The following is a 15,657-nucleotide window of genomic DNA, read 5'->3' on the forward strand; positions in this document are numbered from 1 at the left end:
TTCTCATGTGTGGTTTCCAGGCAGAGGACAATTATGTAAAAGGTAAAATGAATCACAAAAATGAGATCATATCTCTCTCCAAATTGACTTCTTGGGATATAACTGTGCGGAAACCATTGCAACCCTGTCTTAAGTTCATTTCAAGATTTCAAATTGACAGGCTGTGCAATTTTGGCCAAAACGCTGCCATTCTTTTTAAAACTGTGCATAGTAAGTACAATTTTTAGAAGAATCATTTCTTACAATGACACTGTAGATGGACAACCTCGTTTCTAACTGAACAATTTTTTGTCAAGAAATCACAATTCAGTACATCACAACTTAAATATATGTTGTCTTCTATAGCAACCAATTTAGAAAACATTATTAAGCTCCAAATCAGGGACATATAGAGCTTCGTCAGGTCACTGACCTTTCCCTGACCTTACCGTGTTATTTTCTAAGGACAGTCTAAAGTCAGGGTAATGTTTTCCGCAATCTTCTACTAAGTAGTAAAGCCAGATGCTGTATTTTACTGAAAAAATCCCTCAACTCTTCAAAAGCCTTTGTAGCAGAATAAAAGGAAACTAGAAAACACCACCAATAAACATGGAACAGGCCAACTGGTTGCAGCATGTATTCAGTATTCAATTTTATACAGGTGAACTGGTATTACTGCTTAGGGGATAGATACAAAATCTACAGTCGTGTATCTGCAGGTATATAAAAACAAACCCAGCACACAATTACAAAGCTAAGGTAGCCAAGCCACATGATGGTTGATTTTTTTTACCTTCTGTTCTCTCCCTAAAGAGGCTGCTATAGGAATCTTGATACCAGTTTGTCATCATTCACCGATTTAAGGAATTCCAACTCTTGCCATAGCTGTTCTGTACCACTAGCGCAGAACAAACTGCATAGACCTTATGTAAGACAAGTGTACAAGGACTCAAGCAATTCTGCTCTCATCTGAAACTATTGACTCAACGTTCAACTAGGAGTATATTCTACTTGTGTCCTGTAAATGTGGCTGCAAATTTCCTTTGCTCACAGATCCACTAATACTCATTGCACACACAACCATTAAGAGCAGCCTGTTCCACACTTAACCAGCTCAGAGAACTGAAAAAAGTTCTGGCAGTTTCAGCATTGGAAAACCATGAAAGGTGCTACTCATCACAGCTCTACATGTTAGAAACCATCACCTATTCTGATAAGACATGTTCCATATATTTAAATAAATTTTGCTCTCCTTTTAAAGAACATTTTTGCTATAATCTGAGTACTCCAAACCAAGGATGTAGAAGGGACTGCACATAGAAGAGGGAGGGGGAGATTACATGTTAAAGACCCTTTTCATAAAACAATCCTTCTTAACCTTCCATAATACTGATCAACATTAATCTGATTATTGATATTGAAAGATAAGGGAAAAAAGAATGATTAACAGTCTAAAAAGTCAGGTAGAAACACCCGACATCCCTATAAGCACCAATGCAAAATATAGGTGAATCCTTCATTGCTATGACAAGCAAGAGAAACAGACTCGTGTGACCTCTGCTATGATTAAATAGCTACAGTCTGGCCTACAAAAGGAGCAATAAGAGCATAAATGTATCTTCAACCAGTTACTGTTCTAGATACTTCTCTACCAAGGGTAAGTAGCAAGAGTGGTGGTTTAGATTCAGATTTGAGGCACCCTCCATGTTATGGAGGCTCAGGTCAAACTGTCTGCTGTGACCGGTAGTTAAAATGCTAGAAATATTTAATTGAAAGTAGTAATATTTACAAAATATTAGTCTCCAAGTACATTTGTTTAGTAAAAGTCTTAACAATGTTAATATTGCAAAGCGTATGACTGCATTTCAGAGCAACTAGGAATAGAAATTTCTTAGAGCCTCTTTTAGCCATACTAATTTCCTCACCTTTAAATACGTCAAAGAAAAAGAACTTTTCTCACACTCCTTTCACGACTTAAGCTTAATAGAAGCTGTTCTCAGAACACAAGGTGTGTCTCTGAAATCAAGGAAAAGCTTCTAACTTTCAACCATAGTCTGAGTTTCTCCAAAACACAGGCTTGCAACAGTGTTTAACTGGAGTTTACATCTGAGGACCTACCCCACCTTCTGCACAAAACCTAAGGTCCCACCAGCCTCAGTCAGAGAATTGTAAGACATCCTATTCAAAAAGGTCATAGAAAACAAATATTTCAGCAAAGCTAATTGAAGGCACATGTACAAGGAAAGTAACACACAACATATTTCAGCAGTATAATCAGCTATTTCTTGGTAACACAGCTGGGAGACACCCCTCATCAAGTGAAAAATCATGTATATTACATTATTACTGTGCAGTTAGAAGATAGCTTCCTTTTGCAAAGAGGAAACATTGGTTTTCAGTTGTCTGTTTAATGAGAACCTCTGTCTGCCAGAACATAAGTCTTTTTATCATTTTTTAAACCGCTTACTGTAAGAATTAACTTTCACACTGTTCAATAAACATTGAAAATACATGCCCAAGCATCAATAACCTCCACGTAAAAAATGGAACAAAATATAGTAGGCTGTGCTTCAGAGAATAAATTTTTTGCCCTGAGTAATAAACAACATTCAACAGCATACATAGGTGAAGATCCAGTGCTCCTGGTGACAAGGTAACCTTTGAAATAAACATTTCATTTACTGGCAAATAGAGGTATGTATTATTAGCCTGGCACAACTAACTCCCTGCATAGCTCCAACACAAATAGACCTGATGGGAAGCTGCCTGTTCTCTAAATTAGTGCTGAGTCACACTAACAGGATAGCATAAAGAGCCAGCAGTGCTCTGTGAACACACAGAAGCATTCCTAACAACACAAAAATCCTATACTTCATGGCTGTGATTTTCTAAGGAAGAAAAAAAAATATTCTTGCTCGCAAGATTTCTGAGGTGCTTGGGGAACCAGTGTTAAAACACAACAGGGAGGAGAGCGTGCAATGGGGACTTGAAATCTTTGCTTGGTTATTCAGAAACAAAATATTTTCTTTGGAGTGTCAGTGGAGGAAATACCTCCCTGCATAAGTAGTATCTCCAAGTAACAATGCTTTCTGAGAATCCTCATATTTTTTTTCCAGAGCAGACAAGTGGTAAAGCTGTATCTGTACAGGTACACTCCAAACGTCAAAACCAAACTACTTTTCAAACTTGTTAGGCAACCTCTAATGGCAGCCGCCTTAGTCCTTAGATCATCCAAGTTACCAGAGGGAACACAGTCTTGTCAAGATTGACTGAATATTTCTCTTCTGGGTAGCCACTCGTAGCCACTATTGTCGGAGATGCTTACTTTTCTGAAGTAAAACCCTATGCAGCACAACAGATACCAACTGGAACATGTGTCTATAAATATAACACAGGCATCCATTGAAGATCTTTGGGGCTCAATTCCAAGCTTTGGCTACAGTGACTCCAAGGGCTTCTTTAGCATTACTGTATGTGTACAGAACTATAAATGGGATAAAAATCATTCCCAGGGAACTTCGGAGATTTCTCTGCCTGTTACATAGTTCTCTGGTTTGGGTTAAGCATTCTAAAGAAAGGCTGGCATTCCCTCAAGCCTTGAATGGGACTTTGATACAGAAGAAGCATAAAAATAAAACAAAAAATAAAAATTAAACAAGAACCAGCAACCAAACCTGTTTGTTACTACAGGTAAAAGCAAGGCAATTCAGTGTCAGTTTATTAACTCATCTACTTACACAGAAAATGTATTTATAAATGGGTATGTCAGGCCAAAGCCAAACAAGTCTCTCTCTCGCGTGCACTCTGGCAGCAAAGGAAGGAGGTCTGGTGGCCCAACAACTCGACTACCGTGATTCAACACAGTGCTGCACTGCAGACCACTGGCTTCCTCTGCTCTCTCTAATGGAGATTAATGTGGGCACAAATCCCAAAATAACTCATCAAATCCTTTTCTACACAAGTTTTCAAGGACAAGTGTTTTAACATACATTTCAATACTGCCATAACTGGAGGGAAAAACAACAGCAACTATCTACTGATGTACATTTTGTACTAACCAGTGTCCAAAAAAAGTGACCAGGGCTTTCATAATAAACATTAAACCTGATGAAGATCCTCTTCCCTTTGGTCCTCTCCTGCAGTTTATTTTGGCCAAAAAAAAAAGAAAAAAAAAAAAAAAGATTTCTTTTTTCCATCATGCAATTCCCACCTGAACTGAGCTCCACTAGTGACTAGCGCTGCCCAGGTAACAGCACTGCTGCAGCCAAGCTGGCATGAAAGAACTGGGCAATGACTTTAAGCCACTGTACTGTAGTGGGCATGGGGGGTGGGGAGGAGGCGGGGGTGTACCATCTTCTTAAAAGCTCAAAGATTCAATTTCCTCTATTATCTGGGAGAATTCTGGCACTAAACACCTTCTAAATAGGTGCACTATATGAAAGCCACACAGGGTTTCAGCTGGCTAGTGGCCAGATGTAAGGATGCAGAAGCTTCTCAGGAACCCACATGGAGATATGCTTTAGGGACCGCTGAAAAATAAGTGATGTCCAAAACAAATACTGCTGTGATTCTGTGGCATTCAGATAAATCCTGAACATGCCTTTGTTGAATAAAACATATCAAATCAACTGCTTGGGTCTGTTCTGAAGGAAATGTCATATACCTATTAGCAAGACTTGGGCACTTCATTTTTAAGAGGCAGTACAAGTACAGGTAACAACTGCTAGATCATGGACGGAAACACAGCTCACTACGTAGCTTATGTGTCTTGCATTGTGAATTTCAGAGTCTAGGCTCCTGAAACATCTTGAGATGAACTAGTTATAAAAGCTTGTTTAAATTACTTTATTAAATAATACTATAAGAATGATGAAATTTTAACTTATTCCTCATTAACATCCTCTCTGATGTGAGGCTCCCCACATACTGGTACAGAAACACAACAAAGGAATTTGAAGATTTATGGTTTTCTTTTATGTTCCTACATAATGATGATAATAGGTCTAACGAGAGGTCTTACAAGAGCACTGTGAAATTAATATTTCTTTCATAATTTTGAAAAGGAATACCAGGAATGTAAACTTAACATGAAACAAAAAATTATCAATGGATCTCCAACAGCCAACTGGAAGAATGACAATAACTGGTCTTGTAAATCTTTTCAAATATTAAATTCTGCATGCAAATAAATACAGGTGTAACTCAGAGAACACACTGTTTCACAGAGTTCTATTTAGCTTTCATCCACAATAATATTTAGATGAGGGTTCCAGCACAACAGCATAGACACTGAATATCCTTATCCTCTGGGCTTGATCTACACAGAATCTAACAAAAAGTTCAGTCACAGAACTGGACAGGCAACCAAGATAGTAGCATCAGATGCCAACTGTGCTGTTAAGGCTTTACCATTTAAAGGGCTACATTTGCAGAGATGCATCGCTTCTTTATGGGGATAAAAAGGAAAATGCTAAATTACCCAGTTTTAATTGGTAAGGATGACAAACAACAGTATCTTTGTGTCTCTTTAAGAAAGAGAAATGAAGATTCAGTATGATTAGTGACAGCAGAACAAATGTAAAATTCATATGTTCAGAAACCCAGAAACAATTTATGGTCTCAGTTCTACCCCTTGAGACTGAAGCTACTGAATATAATTTTCCTGAAGTCCTTATTCAGCTCAGGCTTGGTTCAGACTTCTAGAAATATCCTAACGCTTGTATCAATCATACCTCCATGTGGTGAACCCTTCAGCCTCCTGCATGTTAAAACTGAACCGCAAGATGCTTTAAGGGTGGGGATTGGGAGCAGTTTATTCTTATCCTGTCGGTTTGAAAGGGATTTTAGACATGCTACAAATCTTGTCTTGCTGCTATGCCTCGTGCTCTGGTGGTCTAGATGACAGTTAGTATTTCAGTCCATTTAATGTAAACTGCATAAACTGTTACACTCCTACAGGAGATGCCAGTCCTTGACCCAAAAGCATGAAGATAATCATACATTCAAGGAATCTCAGGCTATCAATCACTGAGCAGCAAAGTTGAAACATTCCACTTGCTACAGAATAAAATCTCCCTATTAGGAAATACATAGTTTGGCAGATGCTGTCCAGTGGCCTGTGAAGTACGAGTTTATGGTTGACAGATAAAAGATACTAACCCCAAAGAATCCCCAAAAATCCTTGTCACCCTTGTTAATTGCATTATGCAGAAATCTAAACTCATAAGTCAGGAAGACTGTATTCCTTTTTGACTTCCAGTCACCCTTTCCAGGTCAGGTTCTAGCCCTGAGTTTTTCTCAGCCTGTAAGTAAATCTGCCACTGCTTTCAAGAGAAGTTTGCCTGACAGTAGGTTTAAGATGTTACTGTATAATCTGACTTTGAAAAAAATGAATTGACTTGCAAAGTCATTCACTGGAGCTGACACGTATGAGTACCCACCCTCATATTTGCAAAAGCCAGAAAGGTTGAAGAGAAAGCCCCGTAAGAAATACTATACTTTTACTACAGAATACTACAGGAGTCTACAACTCCTGCATGGGCTTGCAAAGAAAGGCAAGTTAATGGAAATCCCCTTTTTAGCAAAACAGCAGAAACCAGCAATACGGTTAGTCACAGCATAGTAATAACGTGACAGTATCCTGCCTCCCCATCTAGCCATACACTACTCAGGACAAGCCAGCCTATTTGCAACCCCATCTTGCAACACAGCAGGTTGGGCAAAATTATCACACCTGGTTTTGAGGGACCCTGCACCTCACAACTCAACGGCGCAGCTGGATTAAGAGGATACCAAGAGCAGGAAAGCACAACTACCACGGTTCAGGTCTACCCGCTGACAACATACACAGCCTTCTGGCTGTATCTAAAATCAGTGATGACTTCAGATTAAGTATTATTTTCTGCCTATATATAACAAACATTTTAATACATAAACATCTTTGCTCACTACCTCTGTTGATCAGATGTAGCTTAGAAACAGTATTTAGCAGCAGCAGTAGTTTCAGAGTTGGCAGCCTTGCAAGTCACAATAAAATCCACCTCACCTTTCACTTCTCTTTTCTGACCACAATAAATGCCAAACTCATCTACAATGCAGAAACCTCTGCCATCATCACACCATGCTTAGGGAACTTTTGTAATCATTCTTGCTCAAGCAAACCTATTCAAGTGGCTGGGACTTTGCCTAAGTGACAGTGAGGAATTCTGAATAGGGCCCTTACTGCATCAGGTAAAAAGAAATCAAAGGTCACCTCTTGGCAGTAGAACCTAAACTTGTATGTGCTTGAGGGCAGGTTGTTACGGTGCACCGAGCTTCACCTGACATCACTTAATGCTGCAGGCAAAATAGCCATGTGCCTACAAACTGAAAAATGGGGACTTAACATGTGAATGAGAGACCTCCTGAATTTGCAAGACAACAAGAACAGCCAATTACAAAGGGCTGGCAAAGAAAACTGAGCAGCTCCTCCAGCACTGTGGACTTCAATTGCTGCTTTAAATAGTCCCTATGCCACAGGCACAGCATGCGATATCAGCAGTGATCTTTAAAGAAATGTGACCAGGTTTTGTAGGTTTGGAGGTATTTTAAACCGGAGCCTACCGCTGTTGTGCATGCTGCTTAAAGTCAGAAAAGTAGGGTGTTACACGGTGACTCACAATCTTCTATGTGAGTACTCACTGTTGGAGGTAGGTGAAGACTTGCCAAAAGGAATGCAACTTTAATGTAATTACTCTTTGGGCACTGCTTGACACTGTTTCCTCCTTTACGCATAAAATCTGTACAGTCTGAGTAAACAGGAATTTTGAAAATCCCAGTTTTCAAAAGCCCTTCTAACATTAACTTTAGGAAAACAGTAAAGCAAGAAGCAGAAACAAACAAACCCTACCTTTCTGAACCCTCAGTTGCCAGCAAGATACATTTGGAAACACTTTTTCCCCCTCTTCCATTTCAAAGCAGTAGAAACAATCACAATTTAATCACAAGCAGCATGGTTCAAAAGAAGTCAGATCAGTTTCTGTCCAATTCTAACAGTATGAAAGCAGCAAAGACATTTTAGTCCTTTCATGCCCTCATAATTCAAAACCACACAGAGATTTTTTTTTCTTGTTTAAAATATCGTTAATTATCATTATTTAAATTTTAAACATGCTCACAAACTAACACTCTGCATTCAGCCCTGGTGTGATGAGTTTGGCCAGCAACAGATACAGGCAGAAGGGACAGCTTTACGACAACTAATTACAGCAGCACTGTCAGTGCCTAAGAAATAACTCTGAATCTGATCCTGCAAAATTATAAACATTCCTATGAGAAGCAACAAAAGTACTCCAAACTCCGTAACACCAATGTCAGCAAACCCCTGAACTGGGGGAGGGTGGGGGGGGGTGGGGGTGGGGGTGTAAGAAAGGAAAGGGTCTTTTTGATGTGCAATATGTATTAACAAGTACAATCTGTCTGAAGTAGTAAAGAAATTTTGGGAATTGCGTTTCTAATGGATGCTTATCACTAGCAAAAAAAAAAAAAAAATTAAATAATCCAAACAGTCATCCTGCCTTAACCCCCATGTTTCAACACATGAACAGTATTTCCTGGGCCATCAAAGCTGAACAATGCCAACAGTTAATGGTTAACACACTCCATTCTTTTAAATCCTTATTCCTATGCTGTTCTAGTTAAGTGCTTAAATTCCACGTACAGACCCTGAAGATGTGCAAGGTTTGCCCGCTGTTCCACCCGCACTTCCCCAGTGAATGTAGCTCCATGGAACTACAAGCAAATGAGATAGAGCTTTCATTGCTGCCAGATTCAAGTAATTGCATCCATCCCATTTAATTTATCACCCTTTTGGGTAGCTTGTGTCATGGGATGTCATTTTATTGTAATTACGCAGGGTGGGATTGGACAGGCTCTTGCTTGTCTTTGCCAATCTGATAAGCAAAATCATTTCTTCTTTTTACTTTCGTAGAAACTGCATGTTTTAGATAAAAATAACCAAACAAAAATACAAGTATAATATACAACCAACTAATAGCAGCCTGATGTTACCAAGCCAGGACTACAGCAATCACCTTTGCCATGGAAAAAAATCCAGGACATCTGAAAACTTTCCAAGTCAACATTTACTGTCAAGATTACTGTCAACAGTTTCGCTGAATTTGCCATTTAGAGATAGGTTTGTCCTTCCATGCACTTCTCTCTAACTAATCCAAATAGAGTATCAGGAGAATCTGCTAGATTCAGGATTACAGATGTTAGTCATAGGTTATTCAAGTATCTAAGTGACGTTTTTCTCCTGGAGGAGTAGGATGGATATATGTGAGCATGGAACACAAGTGCTGATCCAGCAAGGCCAGGCTCAGCACATGTTCTTCACCAAGCAGCAGCTTTCATGAAAACGGGCTTTTTAAAAGGGCTTCTTTATCCTTCCTCTCCCAAAATAAAAGCAGAGAAAACACATTTCAACTTGGGTATCGTGACTCACATTGAAGACAAGGTGCAGGAAACCACACTACATCTATGCAATCTAATGCAAAAAACAGTATCCTCAGGCTCCCAACAAACATTTAACTTTGGGTAGCGTTGCTGTTCTTTTCTCTCACTAGGCCATGCAGTCACCAAGGACAGAGCTTGCCCCACCTTGTGGGCAAGCAGGGTCCAAGATGTCCCATCAGCCCTGCTTCTGCATTGACAGAAACAAATTTGGACAGGTTCTGCTTGCTACCAGGTTTCTCTGCTAAACTTCATTCCTGTACAAGAAGAGGTCAATACAACCCACAGGCACACACAGATAAAGAAAGTTCAGAAGTTGAAACTTCTGCTGTTACAACAGTTAGCCCTTGAATTTAACAAAAAGGGAGTATCCTTCTCTTATTTATTGTAATATTTTAAGAAGTTTGAGGTTACAGAAAAAAAAAAACACAATTAGAGTAAGCAAAGTGAAATCAACAAAAATGGAGGGAAAAAAGGTAGTTTTCTGAAGAACTGTATTTCTCTCTACATTAAATCACATATAGCTTTGTATAACTTGTGAGTTTATAGCAGTTTTAAAAAGAGGAATACAGGATCACAGTTATGAACAAGAGGGTCATCTGCAAAGGGTTCAATTTTACCTACCAAGTCCTGTAATTTAAACACCATTTTTTGGTACCCAAAGAGTCCCCCAAAGGCCCCAGTTCCAGGAACTCCCGCTAAAAGAACAAGCTCTCATACTGTCAAAGAAAAGACTGCGAACTCTAAAGGATCCAAAAACATAAATTCAGATATATTCATTTTAGCATTTCAGGATTTGTAAGCCAATCTGATGATTCTAGGGCAGTCCTAGCTCCTGATTCCCAAACACTCCATGAGGCAGTACTGCACACTAACAAACTACCGTTGGACAACAAATATAGCTTCTGTGACTCTGCTAAAGGTCACCACCTGATCAGTAAAATTTATTTCCAGATCTCTGAAGCTTAGCTATTCTTTTCCACAAATCAGATGAAGCTGCTAAATATATCTGTGCTGATAAAGACTCCCTTCCCTGGTCCTTTTATAAATACATTCTTATAACTTTTTTATTTGATTCTGTGTTCATCAAAACTCATAATCCTTACGTTGTAGGGTATTCCCCATTTGTGGTGCAAGAGAGTTTCATTTTGATTTCTGTTTCATAGTCAGTTGTGCTGAAGTGATGAAATGGAAAAATGTTTGAGAAAAGGAGGGCTCCACACTTTAGGCAGGGCTAAACTCCAAGATCGCTCACATCAACACTTGAAAATTTTCATGTTTAACACCAACCAATTAATGCAAATGAAAAATATGACCCAACGCCTGCGAACAGTTGCATTCATGTGTTCTGTCATCCTGCGAGAAAGAACGAGCTTTTACCACAGTTCAGACTCAGCGCTAGTCCCACTAAAGAAATAAGAAGCACTGCCTGCTTGTAAAACCAGGAGACACACAAGTTCCTTACAAGTGAATGCAGGCGTATCAACAGATAGGCTTTAAAACGGTGGTTTAAAGTGCCACTGAGATTTCATGGCTGAAACAGTGGTCATTCTTTCCAATGACAAGAGCACATCACATGGGAATGCCTTGATCCGAAAGCCACTGAAGTTACTGATAACCTTTTCCTTGACTTTATTGGCCCTTAGATCAGAGCTTTAAAGAAAAGAGATAGTGGCTCTTGCACTTAATGAGAAAAGAATCTACAGAACCAATGGAAAAAAAAGTCATTTTTTAGAATATTTTTTTCCATATAAGGAGTATGGAATCTTCCTGTGAAGGGAAATTCCAAAACCAGGACCAAAATAAATACTGAAGGGGCATGCCAGGTAGCAGCAGCTATCTGATGTGAAATAGCCAACAAGCAAGATCTTAAGCTTTGATGTGAAGAAAAACAGTAATAAACCTATGAGGCACATACTACATAATTTGGTTTTGCTCATATACAATAAGTATTTGTATTTGGGTGCATTTTTAATTTTTTTTGAGTGTAAAGCAGTTTGCATGCGAATTGTCTTCAGGAAATTTAAGTTGGGCAATATCCTGTATTTATCATACCTTGTTCAGAGATAAAGGAAATGGAGAAGATGCCAATAAGACTTGATCAGTAGCACACAGCAGGTCAATGGTAGCGTTGAAAACAGAAGCCCACATTCCAGCAACTCACACATGTATCACCTAACAAACAGATAAGACCACTTTCTCTCACAAGGATCATGCTGAGATCATATCAACATCAGAGTATTTCTAGTGCAAGAACAGTTCCTGCCAAGAAGCTCCACGTCTAACACTTGGTACTACCATTTAAAAAATATGTAAAGGAAGTCTGCAGATGGCGTTGGCAAGTGCTGATTGTTTAACAGCAACCAAAATTATGAACACTGACCCATCCCTGGGAATGCCATAACCCTGCAGGGAAAAGCTACACAAATTTGATGTGTGACATGACACTCACAAGTCCCCAAAAGAAAAATGGGTGGTACAGAACATTCCAGGAGATAACCAAGTTCTTTTAAATTACAGAAATTGTATGTTATTGTCACTAACACAAAGAACAAAGCAAAATTAAAAAAATGTACGAGGCAACACTGAAGCACACAGTTCCAGCTATGCTCCCTTTATACAGATTAAGATATGTGGCCAAATTCAATGCCCATCAGATCACTCTGTTAATCTGCCTTCTTCATTTATATCTCCTTAACATCTTTCTAATTAATCTTCTATATGAAGTACTAGACCATGCATTCTCCCTGAAAATCTAATATACATAAATAGAATTTTCTAGTGTAACATAGTATCCCAAATGCAAGGGAAGTTACTTAAATGCAAAACATACAATAATCCACTTAATCTACTACGGATTAACAATGCAATCATGCCCATGGATCACATCTTTAAGCCACACATATCCATAACTGAATTAATTAGCTTTACAATTACCTGATTCATCCTCCAAGCTGCATTTATATCAGGTTAAGCTGCTTTCTGAAAACAAAAGAACTAACAACTGAACTGTATATGTACCTACTTAAGGGAACAAGACTTTTCATGGAACACTCTCCAGGAAGCACCTGGACCATCGGAAGCATTTCACGATTGAAAGCTACAAAATGCTTTGGCTATCTACAGTGGTAGAAGTGCTACTATCAAGGTCCAAGCTATTTAAGAAGCTGGTGCGATACAGTAAGTTTTCCTCTCTTACTTCGCTCCTACTTGCAAAAAAACCACAGCCTTCTAAAACTGAAGCCTGTTATGATCATACAACACTACAGGGGACACAGTACAAATTATTTATGCATGATTGACTTTGGAGTTTCCTGGTTTTTTAAGCGCTTAACCATCAAATCTTAATTTTCTCTAACAGAACAATGCAAAGCCCATAGAAATCTTTACACTGACTGCACTTAACTGTAGATGACAAACCTGAGTTTTAAAGTAAAAAAAAAGAAAAAGAAATAAAAATCTAAAGTGTCGTTACAAAGTGCCTGACCAGCACTTCTTCGCCTCCGTTTTCAGTACAGCTGCCACTGTGAATGGTCTGAATATCACACATCTGATGTCACATCACAGAGAACTGAGACTACAATGTACAAAACCAGCTTTTCTGCTGCCATTGTCTGCACAGAATCAACCACTCGGGCCAATCCAGTTCATCCAAGATGATTCTGTTCAGTTTTGTTTTGCTTTCAGGCTCCGTTTAATGCATGTTTGCCTGGCACAGTCATCCAGTTTGTTCTACAGCAAAAGCGAAGTTTTTTATACTGCGATTGTATGCATCATCACTGCCTATCAGCTGCCTAATTATCTGCCATAAACCTGTTGTATGAAGCCTGAAAAGATATACAACACCCCAAGTGCTTCTGAGAGTTAGTTAGGAATCAGAAGTTGCTCCTTCAATTCCAGCTGAGCCATTTCAGATTAGTGTCATCATCAGCAAGACCTAGGATTGGCCCTGCTCCTAAATAAAACTTTACAAGCTATGTTCAGGGCGCAGTTATGACAAATAATCCATGTTTCCTACCTACGCTCACTTTGAAGGCTTCTCTATGATAACCCAAACCAGCTGACCCCTTATTTCTAACTTTGCTAAAATTCTCATTCTACAGCACTTTTCTCCTTGAAAGACAGTCTTTCCTCCTAGTCTACTTAACTCCATTGTCCCACCAGATTCTCCGGGAGAGAGGTGATGGAAAAGAAAGCATCAAGAATTACAGCTGTCTAATGAATTTCAGAAGTATCAAATTTCATTTTAAACCTCTGATGATACTGAACGGGTGGAAATCACATCAACCAGTAGATCACCACTAATTTTATACCAGGAGCAAGTCCAAGTTGGCAAGCTACAGCTTGATAGATCAAGTTGGTGAGAGTGCATTGGCAGTTCCACAAACAGCCCTAAACTCAGGCAAACGTGGGCTAGTTCCAGTTCCCGCTCTTGCCACAGGAGACAGGAGAAACACGTACAGGACACCGACGGAACATCCAGAGCCCATTAGGCAACTATTTAGTCCATGGCATTACACACTTGTATTGAGCTAGTAACAACTAGTTACTTAGTCAGTTTTGATTAAAAAAATAAACCACACCAATTCATCAACAGATGACCACACAGTGAGTTACAAATCCTTGTACTACTTTTGTTGGCTATTTGCATCACTGATGCACTGAGTTACATCTGTCACCTCTGCCAGCAGACACCACCGTGCTGCTACGCTGCCCACGCTGCGCTGGAATCTCAAATGTAACTCTTAGTTTTGCTGATCCTTTGATCAGAAAAGTATGAAAGAATGAAAAAAAAAGGAAAAGCGGAATGAACACTGGCAAGAAAGAGACAGAAGAACTCCCACAGGGGAAGCGACTAAAAAGCTAAGAATTCTTTACCTTGAAATAAGGGATAGCAGAGGTAGAGAGTAACAAAACGATACAGTCCTGAAAGAGCACAGAGATAGAGAACAAGCATAATTCCCTTTAGAAGGACTGAAGAGCATCAGACCGAACAGCAGCAGGAGGAATGAGTTTTGCCACACACCACACTGACCTGCGGAACTCACCGCTGCCAGCTTTTCCACACCGTTCGTGCTCCTAGCACAGAAAAACCTCCACGTTTGGACGAGCTAACGGGGAACGTGTCAAGGACTATCAAACACACAAGTGTGGACGCACTGACAGCAGAAAAAAAGGAGAAGCCTGTAGCAGGAGGGGGAAAGCCCGAACGAGCTGGGCCGGGGCTGCGGCGGTGCCCTGAACAGCTCCCGCGCCGCCGGGCGCCTGAGGGGAGCCGGCCCGGCCCGGCCGCTGCCGCACGGTCCTCCGTGAGGGAAAGCCGCTCCTTTCCTTCGCTCTCACGCAGACCGCTGGATCCAGCTCAGCTACGTGCAGTTGCCGCTGCTGGTGGGACGCCGAGGCACACAGCTCCGCGCAGCCCGCCGGGCGCAGCCCCGGGGCAGCCAGCGTGCGAGGGAAGCGGCGCTGAAATGGCCACTGCGGCAGCCAACGCCAGGCGAGGCGCGGCAGGAGCCCCGCGGGGCAGCGCGGGAGGCGCTCTGGGGCCAGGAGGCAGCGAGAGCTCCGCGGGCCACGGCTTCCAACGCGAACCAGCGCGGAGCCGCCCCCGCCGCGGCCCCGAGCCCCGGGCGCTGCCCGCACACCGCGCCGCCGCCGCCCGGCCGGCCTCTCCCCGCTCCCCCCGCCAGGCGCCCAGCCCGCCCGCCGCCCACCTGGCGCGGGGGTCCCTCCTCAGGGCGCCGCCGCCGCGGGGGCGGCCGGGCCTGGCCTCGCCTCACCGCTCCGCTCCGCGCCGCACGTCCCGTCCGGTGGCCCCGCGACGAGGCGGTCTCCGTGCGGCGGGGGGCGAGAGGGCTGGCAGCCGCACGGCCTCCGGCGCATGGGAGGCGGCGGCCCCTCCGCCGGGAATGCCGGAGCGCGGCTGCAGGGCGCCCCGCCGCAGGACCCGAGGCAGGTTCCCGGCGGCTCCGGGGCTGAGGGACAGCCTCTCCCCTCGCTCCCGCCTGCCGCCCGCGCAACGGCCACGGCGGCCCGCGACTGCTGCCACCTGGCGGCGGAGCCCGCCCGGCCCGGCCTCCCCGCCTGCCCAGGGGGGTGCGGGGGCAGGCGCAGCGCAGCCTCCCGCGGGGGTGCAGGGGGCAAGGCGGCGCCTGCGCCCCCCGCTCACCGCCACCCCCGCCTCGG

The 15,657-nt window shown here is 42.0% G+C and overlaps 1 protein-coding gene across 1 annotated transcript in view; it reads right to left on the reverse strand.

Annotated features, from left to right (window-relative positions):
• Positions 1-15,445, reverse strand: part of THSD4 (thrombospondin type 1 domain containing 4) — a 319,815-nt gene extending 304,370 nt beyond the window's left edge. Inside the window, exon 1 of the mRNA XM_055716936.1 lies at positions 15,186-15,445. The gene's annotated coding sequence lies outside the window, so the exon portion shown is untranslated. The remainder of the gene's footprint in view (positions 1-15,185) is intronic.
• Between the last annotated feature and the right edge of the window lie 212 nt (positions 15,446-15,657).

Source organism: Falco cherrug, chromosome 7 (genome assembly GCF_023634085.1).
Source record: "Falco cherrug isolate bFalChe1 chromosome 7, bFalChe1.pri, whole genome shotgun sequence".
NCBI classification, from domain to species: domain Eukaryota; kingdom Metazoa; phylum Chordata; class Aves; order Falconiformes; family Falconidae; genus Falco; species Falco cherrug.